Below are 25,430 nucleotides of genomic sequence, written 5' to 3' on the forward strand. Positions count from 1 at the left end.
ACGAGCACTTCACCTCTTTCGGTGGAAACAACACACTCCGGCTCAGCGGCCCTTACGAGTCTGGTTGTCTGATAATTCTCAATGAGCATGCACATGACTCGATCTCTACGGATCGGCTACTCGGCGTATTTTTACGCAACGAGCTCAGGACCTCGTCAAGGCGCTACCACTACTTTGGCGCAACGGCTCTTACAAGTATGATGCCCTTGCAGGTGTCAGGGAGACGAGTCATTCTGACATCGTTCCAACAAAGGGCATCATTGTGCCACTTAACTGGTTTCGGTAGCTCTTCTGCCAACCATTCTGTCAACACCTTCTCTGCTCTACCGGCAGTGGTGCGACGAACCTTTCTACATCGTAGAAGGCATTCTATAACTGGGTAGCACTTCTGCTACGTTCTTTCTGAGCCATTCTTAGCTCCTTCAGGAATTTCAGCAGCACTTCCTCTCTTTTACGGAGAAAGCGTGCGTTTCTTTTATCCGTTTCAGCGGCATCTCCCCTCTTTGGTGGGAAATCGCTACGCTTAACTCGGGAAATGGATGCGCACCGTTGTGCGTACTTTGCATCCATCAAGGTTGCAGGAACCTTGGGCCATAGCTAGGCCATACATAATTGATTTAGTCTTTACGTAAAGAGCATTTTGCCAAAAGGCGAAGCCTTTCCAATAGGGGCTTCATTCGTCAAGCAGAATCTTGTACGAGGAGCGGTAAGGGAATCGCATGGGCGATTTTGGAGTTGATCTCCGTTTGAACGCTCACTTACGCGCCATATATGTAATATAAGCAGAAGCCTGTGCTTTATACAGCGGCGGCGTAAAGGAAATGCATATACTATTGTTCAGGGTGTGTAACTGAACGAAATATTCTACATATATAACAAAGCAGAAGCCTTGGCATCGTTCGACGCGACGGCGTAAGTAAATACATTGCAGAAAGCAGGAGCCTTGGCATCGTTCGACGCGACGGCGTAAGTAAATGCATAATCGGAAGTGCAGTAATCGGAAGTACAGAAAGCAGGGAGCCTTGGCATCATACGACGCGACGACAAAGGTAAATTACATGGCCTGTGCGATATAAGACGCGTCGGCAGTATCAGCAGATATACACCTAGATCTGTATCCAACGATAGTTACGAGGCGAGCGAGTGAACACCGAAGTGTCCTAGAGGGCTCAACCAAGAACTAGGGTGAGATACTATTTTGAAGAACGCATATACTGCGTATTCGAACATATATATCCGACGATAGTTACGAGGCGAGCGCGTGAACACCGAAGTGTCCTAGAGGGCTCAACCAAGAACTAAAGCAAGATACTACTTCAGAAAGTATATTCTATATACAAACAGTCAAATACTTGAGAAAGATGGATCAACGAAGCGAACTTACTTCAAATCGTGGAAGAAACGGCTCCGGGTTGCTTCTTTGGCTTTGAGCCTTCCTTCGAGAGGTCAGACTAAGTCAGATGAAGCTGACTTAGTTGAGAAAGAGGTAGAGTAGGTCAAGCTACTCAACCTAAGTGGTTTGAACCAAACAGGGTTCGATCCAAGTCAACTGGGTTCAGCAGGTTCGAACTCAGCTCAAGTAGGCTAAGTCTGGGTTCAGAAATCCAAACCGGAATCTGGACCAAAAAGGACTTTGACTTTGACTTTAAACCCAACTAGGTTTAAGTCAAGTCAACTGGGTTTGGACCAGGTCAAGTGGGTTCAGACCCAGGTCAGGTGGGTTAGGACCAGGTCAGGCAGGCTCAGGCTAAGTCAGGCAGGCTCAGACCAGGTCAGGTGGGCTCAGGTGGGCTAGGCTAGGTAGGGGAGGTTTAGGAGAGAGAGAGAAGGCAAGAGAGAGAGGGGGGGTCGATTTTTATGAGAAGAGAGAGAGTGGGGAGGGCTATTTATAGCCCAAGCCCACCTCCTCTTGGGTTTTCTCATGCCCAAACTACCCCCTTGGCTTCTTTTTAATTCCAAGAGGTTCCTTGGTGTGGGGCCCACTTGGATATTCCATGGGATATTTTTGTGGGTCCCACCAGATATTTTCTGAGGAATATTTTTGTGGGTCCCACCAATATTTCCGTGGGTCCCGCAAGAATTTCGGGTTTCCGGCGATTTTTTCCGAAAAATTCTGAGTACGCCATTTTCTTCGTATTGACGTAACTAAGAAAGTTGGCTCGTACGAATCTATTGATTTCGTTTAGTTAGGAAGTTATGGCTTCCCGAGTGTTTGAGCATATATTTGCAATTCGACGAATACCCTAAGTATAACTGGCTCGCAGGAATTGATTCGTTTCGCATTCTGAGAAGAAATGCTATTTTTACCGGTAAATGCCTCATGAATTTTATTCAGATATTTTCTGAAAAATTGCGGGTCTTACATCATTACCCCCTTAAAGGAATTTCGTCCGCGAAATTCAGCTAAGAGTACAAGGTGAAGAGTTCAGGATATTTATCCCGCATATCCGATTCGGGCTCCCAAGTGCAATCATCGACTCCGTGATGTTGCCATCTTACTTTGACAAGTGGAATGACCTTTGTCCTTAGCACTTGCTCCCGTCGGTCCATGATCTCTATTGGCCTTTCTTCCACCGTCATATCCTCCTGGATGTCAATATCTTCATGTTGGATGACGTGGGAAGGGTCGTGAACGTATTTTCTAAGCATTGACACATGAAATACATTGTGTATCTGTGTATACTGCGGTGGCAATGCTACTCTGTAGGCGGTCTCTCCTATCCGGCTCAAAACCTCGAAGGGACCAACGAATCTGGGGCTGAGCTTCCCCTTCTTTCCGAAACGAAACACACTCTTGGGTAGGGAGACCTTGATAAAAACCTTATCTCCAACCGCAAAAGCGAGTTCCCTACGCCGCTGATCGGCGTAGCTCTTCTGTCGACTCTGAGCAGCCAGTAGCTTCTTTCTGATCATGTGGACCTGCTCAGTGTAATGCTGTAACACAATGGGCGAGTCCAAGGTTCGCTCACCCACTTCACCCCAATGGATCGGTGATCTACAGGGTCGTCCATACAAGGCTTCATACGGCGCCATCCCAATGCTAGCGTGGTGGCTATTATTATAAGCAAATTCAGCCAACGCTAGGTGGGAATCCCAATCACCTTTCCATTCCAGCATACAGGCTCTTAGCATATCTTCAAGAGTCTGTATGGTTCGTTCTGATTGCCCATCTGTTTGGGGATGGAATGCTGTACTGAACTTGAGTTTCGTCCCCAGGGCTCTCTGAAGCTGCTCCCAAAAGTGAGAGGTGAACTTCGGGTCACGATCGGATATGATCGAAATCGGCACTCCATGGAGTCTAACGATTTCCCGAATGTAGATCTCTGCCAATCGTTCAGTTGAGTATCGAGTGTTGATTGGCAGGAAGTGAGCAGACTTGGTGAGTCTGTCTACGATCACCCATATTGAGTCATGTTGTCTCTTGGACCGAGGCAATCCAACGATGAAATCCATCGTAATGCCTTCCCATTTCCATTCTGGAATCTCGATCCGTTGCATCTTTCCACCAGGTCGCTGATGTTCGATCTTAACTTGCTGGCAGATCAAACACTTCGAGACAAACGTAGCCACATCACGCTTCATACCCTTCCACCAGTACTTTCTCTGCAAATCTCGGAACATCTTTGTACCCCCAGGGTGGATAGTATATTTGCTACTATGGGCCTCCTGGAGTACTTCCAGTCTTAGCTCAGGGTTATTTGGAACCCAAATTCTTTCTTCCATCCATATTCCTCCATCTTCTTTCAAATGGAAGAAAGTGTTATCTTTTTCAGCACGAGCTTTCAATTCCAAGTACTGGGGATCCTTGAACTGTTCGGCTACGATGCGATCGAGGAACTCAATGTGGATCGTCAAACATGACATTTTGATTCTACCTGAATCAGCCAAAAATGGCTTCCACTTGACGAAATCCTCCATCAACTTCCATTGTCCGGTTAGGCTGGCCAGAGTGCCAACAGTCTTGCGACTAAGGGCATCTGCTACAACATTCGCCTTTCCAGGGTGATAGGAAAGCGTGAATTCATAATCTTTGAGGAATTCCAGCCATCGCCGTTGCCGCATATTGAGTTCTTTTTGAGAAAAGAGGTATTTTAGGCTTTTATGGTCCGACATGACCTCAAATTTCTCTCCATACAGGTAGTGTCGCCAGATTTTAAGCGCGAACACTACCGCGGCAAGCTCCAAGTCGTGGGTTGGATAGTTTTTCTCATGGACCCTCAACTGTCGTGATGCATAGGCGATTACTTTGCCATGCTGCATCAACACACAACCCAGACCTGTTCCTGAGGCATCGGTATATGCCACGAAGCCTCCCTGACCAGAAGGTAAGGTAAGGACAGGGGCAGTGGTAAGCCTCTGTTTGAGAACCTCAAAGCACTCCTTACACTGGTCAGTCCATTCAAACTTGGCTCCCTTTTTAAGTAATTTCGTCATCGGTACGGCGATTCGGGAGAAGTCTTGTATGAACTTCCGATAATATCCGGCAAGTCCAAGGAAGCTACGAACCTCAGTGATATTTTCTGGCTGCTTCCAGTCCATCACAGCTTCCACCTTCGCAGGATCCACTGCGATTCCATCTTTTGAGATCACATGACCAAGGAACATCACTTTATCTAGCCAGAATTCACATTTTGAAAACTTAGCATAGAGTTGGTTATCTTGAAGGGTTTTCAAGACGATTTTCAAGTGCTCCACGTGTTGTTCCTTGTTCTCAGAATATACGAGAATGTCATCAATAAAGACGATGACAAAGCTATCCAAATATGGTCTGAATATCCGGTTCATTAGATCCATAAAGGCAGCAGGCGCATTAGTGAGTCCGAAGGGCATTACTACGAACTCATAATGGCCGTATCTCGTTCTGAAGGCTGTCTTGGGTATATCCTCTTCCTTTACTCTAAGCTGATGGTATCCAGACCTGAGGTCGATCTTGGAGAACACTCTCGCTGTTCTGAGCTGATCGAATAAGTCCTCAATCCGAGGCAACGGGTACTTATTTTTAATGGTTGCCTGGTTAAGCATCCGATAATCGATGCATAACCGAAGGGATCCATCCTTCTTCTTTACAAATAGTACCGGGGCTCCCCATGGTGACATACTTGGTCGGATGAACCCTTGTTCCATCAGTTCTTCCAACTGACACTTCAACTCACTGAGTTCAGCTGGCGCCATTCGATACGGGGCTTTGGATATCGGCGCTGTTCCAGGTAAGGATTGAATTCCAAATTCAACCTCACGAAGTGGCGGAAGTCCTGGCAATTCCTCAGGAAACACATCGGGAAACTCCCGCACTACTTCCAAACTCTCAAGGGGTTGGTCGTTGGATTTTTCCACCGAGAGACTCAACAGGAAGGCCACACCACCCTTCCTAAGGTATTTTTGTACCTTAAGTGCTGATATGAGCCTTTTTTGTGGAACTGGTTTGGATAACCGGTATTCCATCTTAGGTAATCCGGGTCGAGATAGAATCACTCTGCCCTCGCGGCACAGAATCTTGGCATTATTCTGAGCCAACCAATTCATTCCCAGAATGACATCGTACTGTATCATATCGATCAGGATGGCATCAGTAGGCAAGTGTTGCCCTGCTATCTCAATATCCAAATTTTTCACACACCGAATACATTTGGTGCGTGAACCCAACGGGTTATATACTTCGATCATTTTATCAATCGGTTGCACCGAAGCGTGGAGTTGTTCGGTGAAATCGTCAGAGATAAACGTATGAGTAGCACCACAATCAAACAAGACGTAAGCTGCATGTCCATTAACAGGTACGGTGCCTTCAATCAGGTCACCATTTTCGACTTGTTCAGTCGTTACAGCATATACACGACCTGCAGCAGGCCTTTGTTCTACTCTAGGTGGGGGTCGTTGGACTTGTGTTCGTTGTGGTACTTGTTGAGAGGGTCCGGCAGATCCGGCATTCCTCCTCTGCTCATCAATAAGCTTCTTCCTGCATTGTCTTGCAATGTGGCCCACTTTGCCACAGTAGAAGCATCCACCTGTGTCACGTGGACATGGTCCTCTTGCGTGATTAACATGGCATTTTGGGCAGTTTGGGTTGAACTGCAGGTTGTTTGGAGCCATGTTCTGCCTTGGCCTTACAACTTGTTGAGTGTTGTTCCCACCTTGGAACCTTTTCTTCTGAAAGGGTTGTCGTGAACCCTGGCCACTTGGAAACATTCTCTTCTTGTTCCCACCATCAACTATGGGCCTTTTTGCTATGATCACTTTTGATCGCTCCCAATCCACTTGTATTTTTGAAGCTGCTGCCACAGCCGTTTGAAACGTTTGGGGCATGCTGGTGATAACCCGTGACCTTAGCCCTTCTCGCAGTCCATTGATGTACTTGTCGGCCCTTTCTTGGTCGGTCTCAAATAACCGGGAGCAGTACCGTTCAAGATTTTGAAATTTGGTGGTATAGTCAATCAGATTCATGCCACCCTGCTCCAATTCCAGAAACTCCATCTTCTTCTTGTTCCTGGAGTGTAATGGAAAGTAATTATCCATGAAAGCTCTCCGGAAGTCAGTCCAAGGAATGACTTCAACTTCCGAGAACTGGATAATCTTAGTGGTATCCCACCACTTCCGTGCGTTGTCTTTCAGCCGATACGTGCCAAAATTGGTTTTCTTTTCCTCTGGTACTCCCAGAACTAAGAAGGCACGTTCCGTCCATTCGATCCAACTCTCCGCGAGCTCAGGATCGGCTCTGCCAATGAAAACTGGCGGGTCAAGCTTGAGGAACTTCTCATAAGTTACTCCTCCCAGGTGCTCGTTTCGTGGTGCGACTGGTTCTGGCCTCGTTTCACGGATGGCGGTAACCAGGTTGTTGAGTGTCTCTAACAGGAATCCTTGCGTATGAGACTCCTCGCTTGGTATGGTTCTCCTCGTCGTAGGAGCCATTTATCTATGCACACACAAGCACTTGTTTTTAGTTTCTCGATGTATATGAGGAAGTAAAAGCTTTATTTACTTAATATACATCACATTTACACAAGCATTGCCTTAAACAAAACGTCATGCCGCACTGGCAGACTTTAGGCAATGAGAAACTATATACATGAGTCTACTGACTCCAAAACATCACCAGTCTCTTTAAGACTTGGATTTCTTTGATGAAGACGAACTCCAAAAGGTCCATCTATTGCCACATGGCCTTGGTGCAGGCACTACTAGCTTTGGCTTGGGCGGCACTTCCGCACTAGCAAGCGAATACTGGGGATATATGAGAGACTCCAGTCCACTTTCCCAGTTAGCAAGATCAAGACTCTGGGAGTCTGGAATAAGGATTGGCGAACAGAAAGAATCTCCTCTTTTGTTCCTGCCATTTAAGCTCGGCATATGTGATGCCGGATGGTAGCTTGGCGAGTGATAGACTTCTGCAGGGAAGTTCAAATCAAAATCCCTCAGCCTTGGTAATTCATCAAAAGATGTTGGGGTATGGTTGCTCCCAACACTAGAGTGATGCGGTCCACTGACACGCAAAGTCTCATCCCTGAGACCCTTTGAAGCCCGCCGACCCATATCGGCGGTATATTTCCTTTGGCATTCGTTGGCGGAATGCCCATCTTCGCCACAGTATTGGCAGTCTTGGACTTCATACGGGCATATCCACTCATCGTGCATGACCTTGCAGCGATAGCAATATCCACGCGAGTCATGAGTTGCCATCTATACAAAGATGCACCCAGATCAGAACAAAAGTATAACAACATATACTTACAGTGCGATATCGGTACCATGACGGATCTTGAACCAGGTTTCTCAGACTCATGCTCTGATACCAATTCTGTAACGCCCCGGATTTCCAAAACAAAGCTAAGTTAAAATTTTCATGAATTTCTTTTTTTTTTTTTTTTTTTTTTTTTTTTTCATTGCAGCGGAACTTAGAAAAGCTTTTAGCAGCGGAATAAGACGATAATGAGTCGTCAGTTTTAGAAAACTCCGAGCACGTTGCAGGTATGTGGCCAAGCAACTCATTGACCACCAAAGTGTTCCATTTTATCGAAAACATATGTTTATTACAACACTACTGCTTAGGAAAGCAGTGTAGGTTCAATAAAAAGGAAGCAGTACAACTCTGTCTAGAGAAACCCTGGAACTTGATGCCGCCTTGCTCCGCATATCGCCACGCAGGTTCAACACCTGAAATCCCCATTAAACGGGGTCAGAACCACCGATGGTCTGGTAAGTAGGCAAACACCTATCTGTTCAACTCAAGTAAATGCATAGACCACTCTGGGTCGCAGTTCGTAATACGACGCTCAAGCCTCCATGACTTAGCGTATATCGTACAAGCCTCATCAGGGCTATGAGTTGAACATCCACGCAAGTCGTCATGACTTCGCATGAGCCTCTTCAGGGCTGTGAGTTAGAATAACCTCTCAAGTCTCTACGACTTAGCCTTGACTTCCTCAGAGTCACGAATGGATGTCTAGCTCAAGCCTTTATGCTTGGCACATCCGTATCCTACGAATCTAAGGACAGCTCTCCGAGCTTCACTTAGTCGTACGGATATCAATGGGGTTCTTTCCCAATCGGTCCAGTAGTATACCGACCATGACACCTTCACAAAGGTTATGCAGGACTGACTCAACAACGTCATCCACTCATACATTCAAAGTAGCGCTGTACCTAAGCTAATGCTTTGTTTCGATAATTGCACCTCCCCCTGGGCTTAGGGGACTCATATCTGGGCGACAACGCGACGATCTGGGGGTTGATTATTCTATGTATTTTAGATACCCCAGAGGCCTGTTGACCCCATCCCCCTAGTAGGACGGTACAGCATACCGGAAGAGATCCTTACTAGGTATCCGAATGCATTCTGCTACTGCAGTAGTTGGGTTCAATCCTTAGATATTTAAGGATAACCACGACCTCCATACCTCTGAGTGACGAAGGCCATCAATGAACTCTTTCAGGTTCGGGTGAAATATATGTCACTCAAGGCTGCGCCATCACCGTCTTCCTCGGTGAGAAATTCTGAAAGGGGCCTGCCGGTCTTACAATTACTTGACGAACATTGCATGCCTATAGGGCAGCCTTTGAGAAGTATGTACCCGACCCCAATCAACCACACGGTTTTCACCGTGGAACAAAAGTTTTATTCATATGCATGCTTAACTCTGCTCTCGGCACTTCGGCTTTGACGAGCACTTCACCTCTTTCGGTGGAAACAACACACTCCGGCTCAGCGGCCCTTACGAGTCTGGTTGTCTGATAATTCTCAATGAGCATGCACATGACTCGATCTCTACGGATCGGCTACTCGGCGTATTTTTACGCAACGAGCTCAGGACCTCGTCAAGGCGCTACCACTACTTTGGCGCAACGGCTCTTACAAGTATGATGCCCTTGCAGGTGTCAGGGAGACGAGTCATTCTGACATCGTTCCAACAAAGGGCATCATTGTGCCACTTAACTGGTTTCGGCAGCTCTTCTGCCAACCATTCTGTCAACACCTTCTCTGCTCTACCGGCAGTGGTGCGACGAACCTTTCTACATCGTAGAAGGCATTCTATAACTGGGTAGCACTTCTGCTACGTTCTTTCTGAGCCATTCTTAGCTCCTTCAGGAATTTCAGCAGCACTTCCTCTCTTTTACGGAGAAAGCGTGCGTTTCTTTTATCCGTTTCAGCGGCATCTCCCCTCTTTGGTGGGAAATCGCTACGCTTAACTCGGGAAATGGATGCGCACCGTTGTGCGTACTTTGCATCCATCAAGGTTGCAGGAACCTTGGGCCATAGCTAGGCCATACATAATTGATTTAGTCTTTACGTAAAGAGCATTTTGCCAAAAGGCGAAGCCTTTCCAATAGGGGCTTCATTCGTCAAGCAGAATCTTGTACGAGGAGCGGTAAGGGAATCGCATGGGCGATTTTGGAGTTGATCTCCGTTTGAACGCTCACTTACGCGCCATATATGTAATATAAGCAGAAGCCTGTGCTTTATACAGCGGCGGCGTAAAGGAAATGCATATACTATTGTTCAGGGTGTGTAACTGAACGAAATATTCTACATATATAACAAAGCAGAAGCCTTGGCATCGTTCGACGCGACGGCGTAAGTAAATACATTGCAGAAAGCAGGAGCCTTGGCATCGTTCGACGCGACGGCGTAAGTAAATGCATAATCGGAAGTGCAGTAATCGGAAGTACAGAAAGCAGGGAGCCTTGGCATCATACGACGCGACGGCAAAGGTAAATTACATGGCCTGTGCGATATAAGACGCGTCGGCAGTATCAGCAGATATACACCTAGATCTGTATCCAACGATAGTTACGAGGCGAGCGAGTGAACACCGAAGTGTCCTAGAGGGCTCAACCAAGAACTAGGGTGAGATACTATTTTGAAGAACGCATATACTGCGTATTCGAACATATATATCCGACGATAGTTACGAGGCGAGCGCGTGAACACCGAAGTGTCCTAGAGGGCTCAACCAAGAACTAAAGCAAGATACTACTTCAGAAAGTATATTCTATATACAAACAGTCAAATACTTGAGAAAGATGGATCAACGAAGCGAACTTACTTCAAATCGTGGAAGAAACGGCTCCGGGTTGCTTCTTTGGCTTTGAGCCTTCCTTCGAGAGGTCAGACTAAGTCAGATGAAGCTGACTTAGTTGAGAAAGAGGTAGAGTAGGTCAAGCTACTCAACCTAAGTGGTTTGAACCAAACAGGGTTCGATCCAAGTCAACTGGGTTCAGCAGGTTCGAACTCAGCTCAAGTAGGCTAAGTCTGGGTTCAGAAATCCAAACCGAAATCTGGACCAAAAAGGACTTTGACTTTGACTTTAAACCCAACTAGGTTTAAGTCAAGTCAACTGGGTTTGGACCAGGTCAAGTGGGTTCAGACCCAGGTCAGGTGGGTTAGGACCAGGTCAGGCAGGCTCAGGCTAAGTCAGGCAGGCTCAGACCAGGTCAGGTGGGCTCAGGTGGGCTAGGCTAGGTAGGGGAGGTTTAGGAGAGAGAGAGAAGGCAAGAGAGAGAGGGGGGGTCGATTTTTATGAGAAGAGAGAGAGTGGGGAGGGCTATTTATAGCCCAAGCCCACCTCCTCTTGGGTTTTCTCATGCCCAAACTACCCCCTTGGCTTCTTTTTAATTCCAAGAGGTTCCTTGGTGTGGGGCCCACTTGGATATTCCATGGGATATTTTTGTGGGTCCCACCAGATATTTTCTGAGGAATATTTTTGTGGGTCCCACCAATATTTCCGTGGGTCCCGCAAGAATTTCGGGTTTCCGGCGATTTTTTCCGAAAAATTCTGAGTACGCCATTTTCTTCGTATTGACGTAACTAAGAAAGTTGGCTCGTACGAATCTATTGATTTCGTTTAGTTAGGAAGTTATGGCTTCCCGAGTGTTTGAGCATATATTCGCAATTCGACGAATACCCTAAGTATAACTGGCTCGCAGGAATTGATTCGTTTCGCATTCTGAGAAGAAATGCTATTTTTACCGGTAAATGCCTCATGAATTTTATTCAGATATTTTCTGAAAAATTGCGGGTCTTACACGCACGCTCAAGGTACTGAGGCATTGCTGTGATGCGCTTAAAGCTAATATAAAAAAAAAAACTGACTGAGCATTAAACAAAGGTCGTTCTGATGCAGTCGAATACGCATTAAATTCAATCGGCATTATCATTTAACAATGTACGCTTGGAAATAAATTTGGGAGAAAAGTTATCACAAATTCAGTCATTCTTATGTTGTGAGAGGCGTACGCCTCAGTACCTGAGGCGTACGCCTCAGAGGCGAAGCGCAGGCTCAACGCCTCGCTTCGCCTCATCGCATTTAACAACCTTGGTCTAAACACTTCCACTCCTTATTTTCTTCTTAATCCTCTTAAAAGTATATGCGAAAGTCGTACTGGATTTGTAGATATACATAAGAAATATTTACTTAAAGAAAGTTCACACATTTTTTGTGACATTCTCGCACATGATTTGCAATGTACTATATTTACAAAAGGACAAAAATATTATTAAAAAAACTGGGAAAAAGATTTTGGATGTGAGGGGATTTAAGCAAATTAGGGGACATTTTGAAAAATGTGCCATTTTTACAAGGACAATACAATTATTTTACGAAGAATATGTATCCTTCTCTTTGTATATATATATATATATATATATATATATATATATATATATATATATATATATATATATATATATATAGGTAGGTGCTTTTTTTCCAGTTGATTTACAAGGAATCCCCCACCTAGATCATGGCTGCTTTTTCTGTTTGTTGTCAATAGCATCCAATTAGCCTCATTTTATATACATTTGAAAACTGTCTTAAGCTCCTCTTTGAAAGGAGACAAACTAAAACTTTTATAACATTTATTCTTTTGCTTCTGTTGTCTGTGGCTTCTTGTTTATTTTTGTCGTGTAGCGGTTGTATTCTTGTGTTTTCTCTGTGCTATTGTGTAACTTGGGTATATTAATTTATTACCTTCTGTTTATATTTTCAAAATAAAATCTGCCATTAAATGGTAAATGGCATATATTGATAATCTGTGTTCTCCCACAATTTTATTGAAAAAATCTTGGCAAAATGAATAACTTTTTTAAAAATTTATAAACTGAAGTTAAAAATATGTAAAAAATTACTCAAATGCCAAAAGCAATAAATATGTCTCATCCATTGTTTTAAAAATGAAAAAGAAATGAAAGATGGGAGAGTCCAGAGGCCGAAATAAATACTTTCTTGCTTAGGATTAAGTTACATTCAGTATTTATTGCCATTAATTAGTTAGGAGAAAAAGATTGAGAGAGATGTGAATGATAAAATAGGATTATCAGCCAAAGTTTTTTAAAATCATTTATGAAACATAAATTATGATATTTTAATTTTAAATTATCACAACATTTTGAAAAATATCGTGATATTTTAAATGTTAGAACTGATGAAAATATATCATAATATTTTTTTAAAATATCATGATATTTGTGACTGTGCTTATACCTTCTTCCATTGCCTTAGTTTTCTTTTACTGTAAAATTCAATTTTATGTTTTTATGAAAAACAACTGCATTACTTGAGTTTTATCCTTACATACTTGTAATCACCATTGATAGCTGCTAACTTTTGTTTAGTTGCAAACTATGTTGTCAAAAGTGATACGTGGTTACCTAGTCAACTGGTACTGCCTACCCTACTTGTGTTCGCCTAATCCTCCCAGAGCCAATCCCTAGTTAGACAACACAGAGTAGGATGACATTGTTTTTTATTTTTGAGGTCTTAAATTAATCCTATGCACTTAATTCCTATATGCTGTTTTTTGTGCTTATTTTCTTTATTACTTGAGAAAAATGATTGCTTGGGCCTTGTTAGGGACTGTTGCAATCGGATTGATGTCAACATATATTCTTGTTAAAACCCACACACATACATGTGCACACATGCATACACAAAAATTTGCGAGTCTCTATTACAGCTCAATGTTTCCAGAAGAGATGTTCTTGTAAGAGTAAATATTTAGTGCTATGCTACTATTATGCATTTTAGAGCATACTAGGATCAGCATAGAGAATCTAGTACAAGACTAATGTGTGTTGCCAATTTGCCCTTATCTTCCCTTTTTAAAATTTTTTACAAGGTCTATTATGTTCAATGATAAAATGATTCTGGGGGTGCGCTTCTTAGGAGCCTTAGGAGGTCATTGTTAACATAATTCCTGCTTGCATGAGTAATTCAAACCATTTTCTTCTTCCTAGGTGTTGATTAAATGACATAATCGATGCCGATATTCTTTTTAGAATAATTTCTAGTGTATCAATTGAAATTTTGTGTTGATTCTAGTGGAGTGGGTATTATTCTTGATTGTAAAGATACCGATGCTCGACTTTGGAGAGCATCACACAATTTCACTTTCGCCCACTGATTAATTGTCAAGCATTTCACAATTTACTAAGTTCTTTCCTCATTCATGTATGTTATTCAGGAGCTTCATTGTTTCCATTGGTTAATTGTTAAATGCAATTGAGTTTTCCAAATAGTCTGAGTCATATATTGCAAGTTTATATGACATGATTATTCAGGAGGTAGTGATGCTTTTTCAGTTTCCAGAAAGTAGCGAAATTTTTTTACTAAGATTCTAGCTAGATTATGGGCGTAATATCTTTCAATGTATTATGGAATTATCTGTGCGCATACATTTGTTCCATTTTGTATAGTTGTCTTAAGGTGAGGCAATTAATTAACGATTTAACTTGAAATGCAAGTGTTTATGTTCATATATAGTTATGCTCATCATTGTTGTCAGATATCCTGAAGGTATTGTAAATCAGGTGCTCGACGACATTTTTGCAGATACTTTTGGTAAAGATGTTGACAATGATTCAGTTATAGATTCAAATTCGGAAAGTGATGGTCTTCTTTCTGAGGTAATGTCATGCTCTTCTAAAAATCCGGCCTCATCTTTTTCTAATTCCTTATTTATTTATGAAAGAGTTCTGAATTCTGATATTGGTTTCAGGATTTGAATGGTTCTTATCTTGTTAAAGATGGAAGTGATGATAATTCAGGTTGGAACATAATTACAATAGTGAAATTTGGTGTTTGAAATATCCTAAATTTTTGTTTTAGTAAAATCGCAAGAGGATATTTTTCAATATAATTGCTGTTGCTGTAGATGAAAGCTACCATACTGCTCTATCTGAGTAGAACAAGACAATTCAGGTGGAACTCGTGAAGCAGAAAAGTAAGTTAGATCGGCTGAAGAAAAAGGTAAGAACGACCTTGTACTTAATTAAGACCTTGAAATGACCATAGATATGAAGCTCAACATGATGGTATGTCTAACTAATATAAACATGTAGGGTTTGTTTTAAAAAATTTCTCTCCTATTTTGAAGACAAAAAAATTGATGGCTCACATTCATCATTGTAATGCACTTAGTTTTACCCAAAATGAACTAATGCTAGGGATGTCAATTGATCACGTTTGAGTCAGGTATCTGAAAAGTACAAATCTGATTAGTTGAATCGGTATAGCAAATGAATCTGATTAATAATCAGATTCGGATGCAGTTTTCAGATTTTCATTTGAATCTGGATCCAAGGGTAATCCAACCCAATTCCTTATAAAATATATCTGATTAGCTAACCGAGTACAGGTTCAATATTGCCTTTTCCATCCAACTCTAAATTTGATTAAGCCAGATCCGGATAGGTAAGATTCACTAAGACCTAGATCTGAACTGAATATTTCCAGATTACTGCCCTGGCTAATGCTCAGAAAGATTTTCATGTTATGACCCTTGAAATGTTGTATTCTTAAGTATGAAGAGCATATTTAAAGCAATAGAAGTGCTTTTTGTTTTTTATTTTTGCTTTTGTGTTTGCTCATAAAAAGAAAACAAGTGCATCTTTTGTGATATAGACAACTCTTCATACTTCTTTCAGTACGGCATTATTTCTGGATGCTTGAAATATTAATAAGGTTATGTTTGCTTCATTGTTTCACCAGAACCCAAATTTTGGTGAGTTTATGGAAAAGCATAGTTTGGAGCTTCAAGCTGCAAGCAATGAAGAAAAAGTAAGACGTCCATCACTTTCCAGTTTCCACATGGCCATCATTGTACTGGCTTTCGACATTCTATTATCATTTTATCATTGGTAGGACTCCTATTGATATTAAAAAATTCTGATGCCATAAATGGTTGTCTTCTTAGGTTGTATGTCATGTCGGTAGTCATGTTATCAAGCCTACTCTTCTCTGTTCTTTTTTCCTTCACCCTTTTTCTTTTGTTTTTTTTTTTAGTGTGTGTCTATTCCAGATTGGTGTGCTCAAATCAGGCCACATAAAATCAATCAACAATAAGCAATAGACAAAACAAAATATGTCGTCAAACACTATAAGATAATTATATTAAATAACCTGCTCAATACATTGTCCAACACAAAATATTTAACAACACAATACATTTAACTAAACATAGAATTCTGAAACATATGTCTATATATAAAAGTCATCTTCACTCTTCAGTATCAAACTTCATTTCAACGATTTCCTTCATTTATTGCATCTTTTAGTGGCTTGAGATGATGATGGCAGATCATCTTCATACAATTTCTGACCCACAAATGTTGCAGGTACTTGTGCCTTTCTCTCATCATCTTTTTTAAGACTAGTAAGAAGCTCAACACAAATATCAGAAGGAATGCTATGTTTACATAATTTCACAGTGGAGTTAATATGTCCCACAACATGATATTTAAATCTATACAATCCTTCATGCATTATAAAATCACAAAAATTACACTTCACTATTTCTTTGGCATCTCTAAGTCAATAGTGTACAATATTTCAATGCAGGTTTCTTTGAGAGGCATCCTCCAAGACCTCTACCCTCCATCGACTTACTAGAACACGAATTAATAAATCTAATCACTACAAAGATGTAAATCAATGTAACTGATAACCATGTTAAAAAATGAAACAAAGAACAATGGAATAAATAAACCATGCAACTGATAACCAATGCAAAAAATTAAAACATAACCAATTAATCACCAAATAAAAATATAAGCATACAGACATTTAACAAATCCACACACATAACATAATTAACTTTAACTGTATTTAAGTATAAAATAGTAAAAAAAACCCAATAAGTTTATAATAACAACTTAAATTTAATCCTTAGATGAACTTGAAAGTCTATCATCATCTTCATTGATATATTGCTCTTCTTCTTCAGTTTTATTTGCAGAGTTAGCTTATTCCTCTTCTTCTTCCACCCTCACCACCTTCTTTCCTTTGTCAAACATTTTCTTTCTTAGGACATTAGTTACACGTATTTTTACCCCCACCCTATGCCTTAACGCTCTGGATGCCTTATCAACAAGATCTCATGTAAGTGATGTGTCATTTTCAAAGATTATCATTGACTTCTCTTAAGACAATGGGGTCGAGATCTCCTTTTTTTCATTCTCTCCTCATACCTTCGTTTTAATTTATGATTATATTGCACAAAAAACAAACCTGGTTGATATTTTGAAATGATATTTTTAAAAACAAGTATCCGACTTTCCACAAAGTGGTAAGTACGGGTCGAATCCTTAGGGAACAGAAATTAATCAAGATATTTTTAGGAAATTTAATTTATTAATTACAAATGTCAATCTACAATTATAAAGTTAAAACAACTACAATTAATCACTAAATTGAAAATGAAATAGCACTAAGTCCTCTGCTCCACACCAAGGGTATTTCCGTCTTTTCGCCAATTATTCACTCTTCACACTTGGACAATAACCTTGGAAACTAAATATGCTTTTCAACCTAAAAATGCAGAGAAATACAATGTTAGTATTCTAATCTAACAATGCAAACAATAACTAAAACTAATTCTAATTTTACGAAAATAATAAAACAAATGCTACTTATCAGACAATAATTAAATAAAATACTAAACTAATTCTTAAAATTAACTAAATTAATTCTACTAATGCTGTATGATGATTATGCAGCTCCTAAAATGCAGAAATTACTGAAAACAGGTCTAAAGTGCCGAAACTAAGGAAATTACGAAACTGCCCCTAACTAGTGCAAAATAGTTTTCTGATAAGTTATCGGAAAACCACTGTTTGACAGGGCAAACGAGGTCCGATTTTTCCGAAATTTATTCTGTTCTGCAACTGACAGATTAAAAAATCTGACAATTTTTACAAAATAAAAAAACGATATCTGAAACTCCAGATATAAGCGTTTCAAATCTGAGAAAAATCAGGATATCGAAAGTCCTGTAACTTAAAATCCAGAAAAAGTGGTTTTCGAAAAACACTTAAAAATCAGACCAAATCAACTCCGAAAGAGCTGAAATTTGGTCTGCAGTCAGATAACACGCCACTAAAGTTAACAGAATTTTTTGTTTTTGGAAAACACGAATTTTTTACACAGAAAATAACGCTTGTGCGACAGGGCAAAAATCAGGTTTTTCTTTGAGTGCACTATTCACTTTATGAATTTATTTAAACACTATAAAATGCAAATTAAACCTAATGTAATCTAAATGACACTGAATAACAGTGTATATGCAGATGAATATTACAATTACGCTAAATGCATGACGAACAAAATACGATAAGCAAATTATGACTAAAAATACGTTAACTAACGATGCAAATGCAACTAAGCTACTCAATGAAATGCAATTCTAATTGAATATGTTAAATACTAAATAACTACGAGTTAACTAAGCACAAATTCACAAATCACCCACACAAACCAAACACAATTTACGCACACACTTCTACACTATACTAAATCAAATAACTTAAACTAATCAACCTAAAATCAAAATAAATAACATCTAAATGACATCAAACCCACTAAAGAACAAGGGCTAGGGTTCACTCGGTTGACTCAATTAGGCTTGGTTTTGACTTGACTAAGTTCGGGTTGGCTTGGGTGGAATCGGTTTTGACTTAGCTAAGGTTGACTCAAACTAGGTTCGGTCTTGACTCACCATGGGTTAGACTAGGACTCGACTAGGGTTAGGTTTTGACTTGGTTAGGTTACTAAGACTAGGTTGGACTCGGTTGAGGGTTGACGTAGTCAACTAAGGTTGGTTTGGTTTAGATGGGTTCGGTTTGGGTTAGGTTAGGTGAGATAGGCTCGGGATAAGGTTGACTCGACTAGGCTTGAGTTGGATTAGGTTAGGTAGACTCGGTTAACCTAAACTTAGGTTAGGTTTGACTAAGTCTTGACTAGGGTTAGGTCTTGGTCTTGGTTGACCTAAGCTTGGGTTTGATTTGGGTTTGACTAGGGCTAGGGTTGACTCGACCTAGGTTTGGTCTAGGCTTTGACTAGGTTAGGTAGGCTCGGTTTTGACTAGACTCAAAGGGGTTTAGACTAGGGTTTGACTCAGTTAATTGGGTCTACTAAAGTAGTAACCCTTTAATTATCCTACAATTAATTCAAAGTTACCGATTTTAATGAAGGAGGTTAGGAAAATAAAATAATAATTATCAATGCTCAACTTGGAAATGATTTGGATTCTCCAAAAATTGCCCCACTGAATGAGGGAGTTACACTCCTTAATTATATTTTAAGACTCTCTTTGGAAAACGAAAAGTCCAATCTAGAAGGCCACGATTTTTGCTTTTCAAGATGGAATTAAATTGCTTTTAATTCTTTATGGAAATCGTGGAGCCTAGATTGGAGGTTTAATTAAATTTCAAAAACACTTTCCAAAGCCAATGAGTAACTCCTTTCTTTAATGCACATTCCAAATTTAATGCTCTTTTGAATGCTCCACACGATTTTTGGAGAAACTACTCTTTCCAAAAACTTTTTTTAAATGCAATTACTTTAATTACCCTCCTTCTCAAAAATTGCCAACTTCTAATGGTGCTACTTCCTAAACTAATGCAATTAAAGCTACCTAGAGAATAAAATGACTTAAATAGAAAATCAACTTCCTAGGAGTAAATGCTAACCTAATTCCAAAACTTACCTAAATGCAATCCTAAAAACGGCTAAAGCAATAAACCCTAATACATTGAACCTAGACAACCTAATTAAACCTACCTAATTGCAATTAAGAATTACCAAAAACAGCCTAGAGCTCGAATTGAGCTCTAATGGCTGTCGCCCCTCCTTGGGGAAGAAGAAGACTAAAAAAATACAAACTAAAAGAAAACGATTAAGCTAAACACCAAACAATTTTGATAAAACTAAATTAAAATCTAATAAAAAGAACTCCTAATTACACAAATGCAAACATGAACAACACTATGCTGGAATTCATAAAAAAAAAAAAACATCAAGAACTAAAACTCGATTTTTGGAATTTTCTCAATAGACCTAAAACACAAAAACACAAAATGATAAAAACGATTATCTAGAACAGTCCTAAAATGCTAACTCTACCACAACACACTTTGCAACACTGTAAAATCAATAAAATATGCAGACATGCAGTATGAAGTAGAAGATTACACGCACACCATGAGCAAACAAAATAAAAGAAATCGGCTAGATGAGATTCTAGCCAATTTTCACAATTTGAATAAAAAAATCTTTAAAAATCAAAGACACCCAAATCAAGCAATGACTCAACCCTCAATAGATCTGCAAGAACTCACTGGAATTGGATCTATAAAGGGTCTATTAACCCAGCGTGGCTGCTAAAATCCAAACTAAGGCAAAAATTGAAAATAAATCAAAATCGGCTAGAATGGATCTAGCCGATTTATGGATTTTTAATGAAAAACACCTTTGTTCAAGCCCCCAACACCCAAAATAACTCAAACTAATCTTTTTGAAGGCTTTTTCTGTAGAAATAACACAAACACACACATTGGATAAGACAACCCAAATCGGCTAGAAGAACCTCTAGCCGATTTACACGTTTTTCTTGAAAAATGATGGAAATTGATACTCGAACATGCAAACAATGAAACAAACCTAGATCTAACGTGCTGGTATATGCACGGATACTATTCTAAGGTTGAAACAAAAAATAAAATAAAAGAAACACACAGAAATAATAAAAGAAAACCAACACACAATTCGGTTTTAGCTAGAAGAGAAGGAAGAAGAAGACCTACCTCTTGGAAGATCCGACGACCGGGGGGATGAAGAAGAGCGGACCGTGGCTGGAGTTGGACGTCCCAAACAGTTCGAGAATGTTGGACTTCACCAAAAAACAGCACCTTTGCAGCTGCTACACGTTGGAGATCCACCGAAGATGGATTATGCGCCGATTCTCGATCGGAGGGTGTAGAAAGCCGGATGGAGGTAGGGCTGGCTCACCTTGTTGGTGTGTTTCGCACTCCCACACAAGGTTAATGGTCTCCACCTCTGCTACACCTGCAAAAGTACATATAAATGGTGAAAATACAACAATGAGAAAGAAAGAAATTGAGAGAAAACACAAGGGGGATCGAAATATGCTTGGAACCCAAGCATAGACCGGTCTTCAATGGCCAAAACGTGGGAGGATGGAGAGGAAGGAGCTGCTGGAGTAGAATCACTGTAGGGGGCGTCCAAACAAAGCCAAAGACGCCTAGGGTTTGCTGGAAAAAACTATTTATACTTTTGATAATTTTCAGAAACACTGTTATAAAAAAATATTTTCTATGCGCCTCTTTCTGGGGGGTTTTCTGCAAAACTTTTTGTAATGGATCTGGATAGGCGTGTGGATTGGGTTTTGGGCTTTCTAAGGGTTGATCCAAAGTCCAAATAACCTAATTGGGTCGGATATGGATCTGATCCACCTCGAAATCCGTGCCCAAACACTGAAATAGTCATAACTCTCTCATTTTAACTTTGATTTTTCTGAAATTCGAACCATAACCCCTTACTATCAAAATACATCTAAACATGGGTTTAAAACCTTAAACTTGATACAAAATGCATGAAAAACTTATTAACATGATGCGCATTTCATGCATCATCAAATACCCCCATGCTTGAATGTTTGTTAGTCCCTTAACAAACCCTAATTATGCTATGCAACAAAGACAAGAAATGCTAAGCATGAATGCATAATACTAACTCACTTTCGTAGGAATCATGGTTGCATTTAGCGTATGCAACAAGCCCTTTTAACCCCTAGCTTACACTAGTGGACGAGTAAGGTCTCGTGAGGGTTTGCAGAGATGCTAACCACAAACATCAATGAAATGCGAGGATGATTTTTCAAAAATATTAGGCTCTTAAGAATGCAGTTGGAACAAATATTTCATGTAATTGACATTCTCAAAACAAGTTTAAAAATCTCATGCCACCACAATAAAAATTCTTTTCCTTCACTTTTCTAATATTGTAGCCAGTTTATGATTTTTCTCAGAAAGTCAAGTATTCTCATGTTTTACTCATTTATTCTCACTTGTATATTTTCTGCACAGTAATACACATATATGCCTAAGCAATGAAAAATTTCTCATTCAGCATATTCTTTTTCTTTCATTTTCACTCTTTTTTCAACTTTTGTTCTCTTGAGCATTCTTCTCATATGAGCACTATTTCGAATAGTCAGTTTTCGTGACCCGTGTAGCGAGCTTTGGGTCAGTGACTCCCAAGTCGGCCGACCTTAGGGCACTAGATACAAAGTATCCCTCAGACTTAATTGCTCGAGTCACTAGACCTTCTATTCTAATAATTTACGTATAGTTTTCCTCTCGTCCTGTGCAATGTCTCTATCTCTTAGGCTTTCTATGCAGTCCATGTAACAAGCTTTCAAACCGGTGGCTCCCAAACCAGCTGGCTTTGGGGCACCAGGTGTAAAACACCCTTCAGATTCTACTTACTCGAACTACAAAGGCCACAGATATCAACTAGACAAGGGGATGATCTCCTTCGTTATCCTTTTCGTTAAGAGACTCAAACACTTCATCTCGTGTCTGAGTTCCACTACTAGGATTCACGAAGAAATCAACAACTAAACATAGCTCTATTCTTTTAAACTCATTTTTCAAAAAAAAAAAAAAACATCTTTCCATTGCTTATTTCTTTCACAAAACATACTGTGCATACTTATACTAAAGTGATTCAAAATTTTCTAACAATCAAATACTATCTTTTTTTTGAATTTTCTCATAAATAACTACTCTATTTGACTCAGTTTAGAAAAAAAAAATTTATGGGGCTTAAAAATTTATAAATTGTTAGATTATGCCAAAAACAATCATATATGCTACAACTTGTTCTCAACTGCCTACTTTAATTACCAGTCATAAAAAAAAAATTTGAAATTTTTGTGTGCATGCATCTAAACCACCACCCCATGCTTGAATGACACTGTCCCTAGTGGCATACAAAATATAACAATACAATACCCATGCATCCTAAAAGACAATAAGAATATGGGAGAAAGGATAGATACAACCTGATCTGCTCTGAGCTTCTGAATTCGAATTTCATCTGATCTTTGAATTCTTTGAAAGCTCTGCTCTGTACCTGGTAACTGATACACTAAATGTTAGATTCATCCTGCATAGATCAAAAACAAATGTCAGCATAATTGAGATAAAATACTGAATAAAGAAAGTACTGAAATGAAAAACAAACTAATATACATATGATACATCCCTCTGGTCGAATCCTCATGCCTTCGTGAGATGCACTATCTCACACTCACCATCCTGCAAGGAATCTGAAATAAAGGGCTTCAATCTTTGCCCATTCACCTTGAATGTACCTTGGGTCATAGGATCGAATAATGTCACTGCTCCATGGGGAAATACTTCTTTCACAATGTAAGGACCTGTCCATCTCGATCTTAACTTCCCTGGGAATAAATGCAAACGAGAATTGTATAACCACACTTTCTGATCTGGCTCAAACACTTTCCTGACAATATGCTTATCATGAAATGCTTTCGTGCGAGCTTTGTATAATTTGGCATTCTTATACGCATCATTCCTGAGTTCCTCTAATTCAGAGAGCTGCAGTGCTCTCGCTTTGCCAGCCTGGGTGAGGTCAAAATTCAATTTCTTGATAGCCCAATACGCTCTATGCTCTAGCTCGACAGGAAGATGGCATGCTTTCCCGAATACAAGGCGATACGGGGACATGCCAATGGGAGTCTTGAATGCAGTTCTATATGCCCAGAGTGCATCATCTAAGCACTGGGACCAATCCTTACGGTCCGGGCGAACTGTCTTTTCTAAAATTCGCTTAATCTCCCTATTGGACACTTCAACCTGTCCACTAGTCTGCGGATGATATGGAGTGGTGAATCTATGATTGACAGAATATCTTCTCAGCAGAGAAGCTATCTGTACATTCCTAAAATGCTTGCCACCATCGCTAATCATCGCGCGTGGCACACCAAAACGACTGAAAATGTTGTGCTTAATGAACTTAAGCACTACTCTGTGATCGTTGGTCTTGGTTGCCACAGCCTCTACCCACTTGGACACATAATCAACCGCCACCAGAATGTATAAATTTCCGAATGAAGGCAGAAATGGTCCCATGAAATCAATGCCCCAAACATAAAAAATCTCGACTATCAAAATCGGAAGCAAGGGCATCATGTCCCTTTTGGACATGTTCCCAATCTGCTGACATCGAATGCAACGCCTACAGAACTCATGAGCATCCCTGTGGAGTGTGGGCCAATAAAATCCTGACTGCAAAACCTTTGCAGCCATCTTCCTACTACTAAAATGCCCTCCACAGGCTAATGAATGAGAAAAATTCAGAATGGACTGGTACTCCTCCTTCGGAACACATCTCCTAATGATCTGATCTGCACAGTATTTGAACAATTCTGGTTCATCCCAATAATAGTGCCTCACCTGAGATAGGAATCTCTCACGCTCATTCTTGTTCCAATGCTCAGGTATCTGCCTCGAAACCAGATAGTTCACAATATCTGCAAACCAGGGTAACTGCGATGTACTAACTGTCATGATCTGCTCGTTGGGGAAAGAATCACTGATCGGCCTCTAATCCTGCATGGTCTCCACGATCAGTCTGGACAGGTGATCTGCTACTACATTCTCGCTTCCCTTCTTATCTCGAATCTCGAGATCAAACTCCTGTAGTAGTAGAACCCAACAAATCAATCTCGGTTTGGTGTCTTTCTTATTCAACAGATATTTCAATGCAGCATTGTCAGAATAGACAACCACCTTCGACCCGAGTAAATAGGACCTGAACTTGTCCAATGCGAAAACTACCGCAAGTAGCTCCTTCTCTGTCGTAGTATAATTCATCTGAGCATCAGACAGAGTTCTACTAGCATAGTAGATCACATAGGGCTTCCTATCAATGCGTTGTCCTAAAATAGCCCCCATAGCATAATCAGATGCATCGCACATAATCTCAAATGGGAGAGTCCAATCCGGAGGTCTCAAAATGGGTGCAGTAATCAAGGCCTCTTTGAGAATCTCAAAGGCCTTCATACAATCCTCGCTAAACACAAAGGGCTAGTCCTTCTCCAATAAAGTACATAGCGGTCGAGAGATTTTACTGAAATCTTTTATGAACCGCCTATAAAAGCCCGCATGCCCTAAGAATGACCGAATCTGCCTCACAGAGGTGGGTGGAGTCAAACGAGAAATGGATTCCACCTTCGCTCTGTCAACCTCAATGCCTCGCTTGGACACAATGTGTCCGAGCACAATCCCCTCCTGGACCATAAAATGACTATTTTCCCAACTCAGGACAAGATTTGTCTCCGCACACCTACTCAGTACTCGAGTAAGTTTTTGGAGGCAATCTTCAAATGAAGAGCCATAAACTGAAAAATCGTCCATAAAAACTTCCATCACATCATCAATCATGTCCGAGATGATAGCAAGCATGCACCTCTGAAAAGTGGCTGGGGCATTATAGAGCCCGAACGACATACGTCTAAACGCGAAGGTGCCATAAGGACATGTAAACGTAGTCTTCTCCTGGTCGTCAGGATGGACAGCTACCTGATTTTATCCTGAATATCCATCTAGAAAGCAG

The 25,430-nt window shown here is 40.5% G+C and overlaps 1 protein-coding gene across 1 annotated transcript in view; it reads left to right on the forward strand.

Moving 5' to 3' along the window:
• The window catches only part of LOC149818459 (uncharacterized), a 395,444-nt gene that overhangs the window by 21,756 nt on the left and 348,258 nt on the right, over positions 1–25,430 (forward strand). The gene's annotated exons all lie outside the window — the stretch shown is intronic.

The sequence above is a fragment of the Nuphar pumila genome, chromosome 13 (assembly GCF_984573655.1).
Source record: "Nuphar pumila chromosome 13, dmNupPumi1.hap1.1, whole genome shotgun sequence".
Classification (NCBI taxonomy): domain Eukaryota; kingdom Viridiplantae; phylum Streptophyta; class Magnoliopsida; order Nymphaeales; family Nymphaeaceae; genus Nuphar; species Nuphar pumila.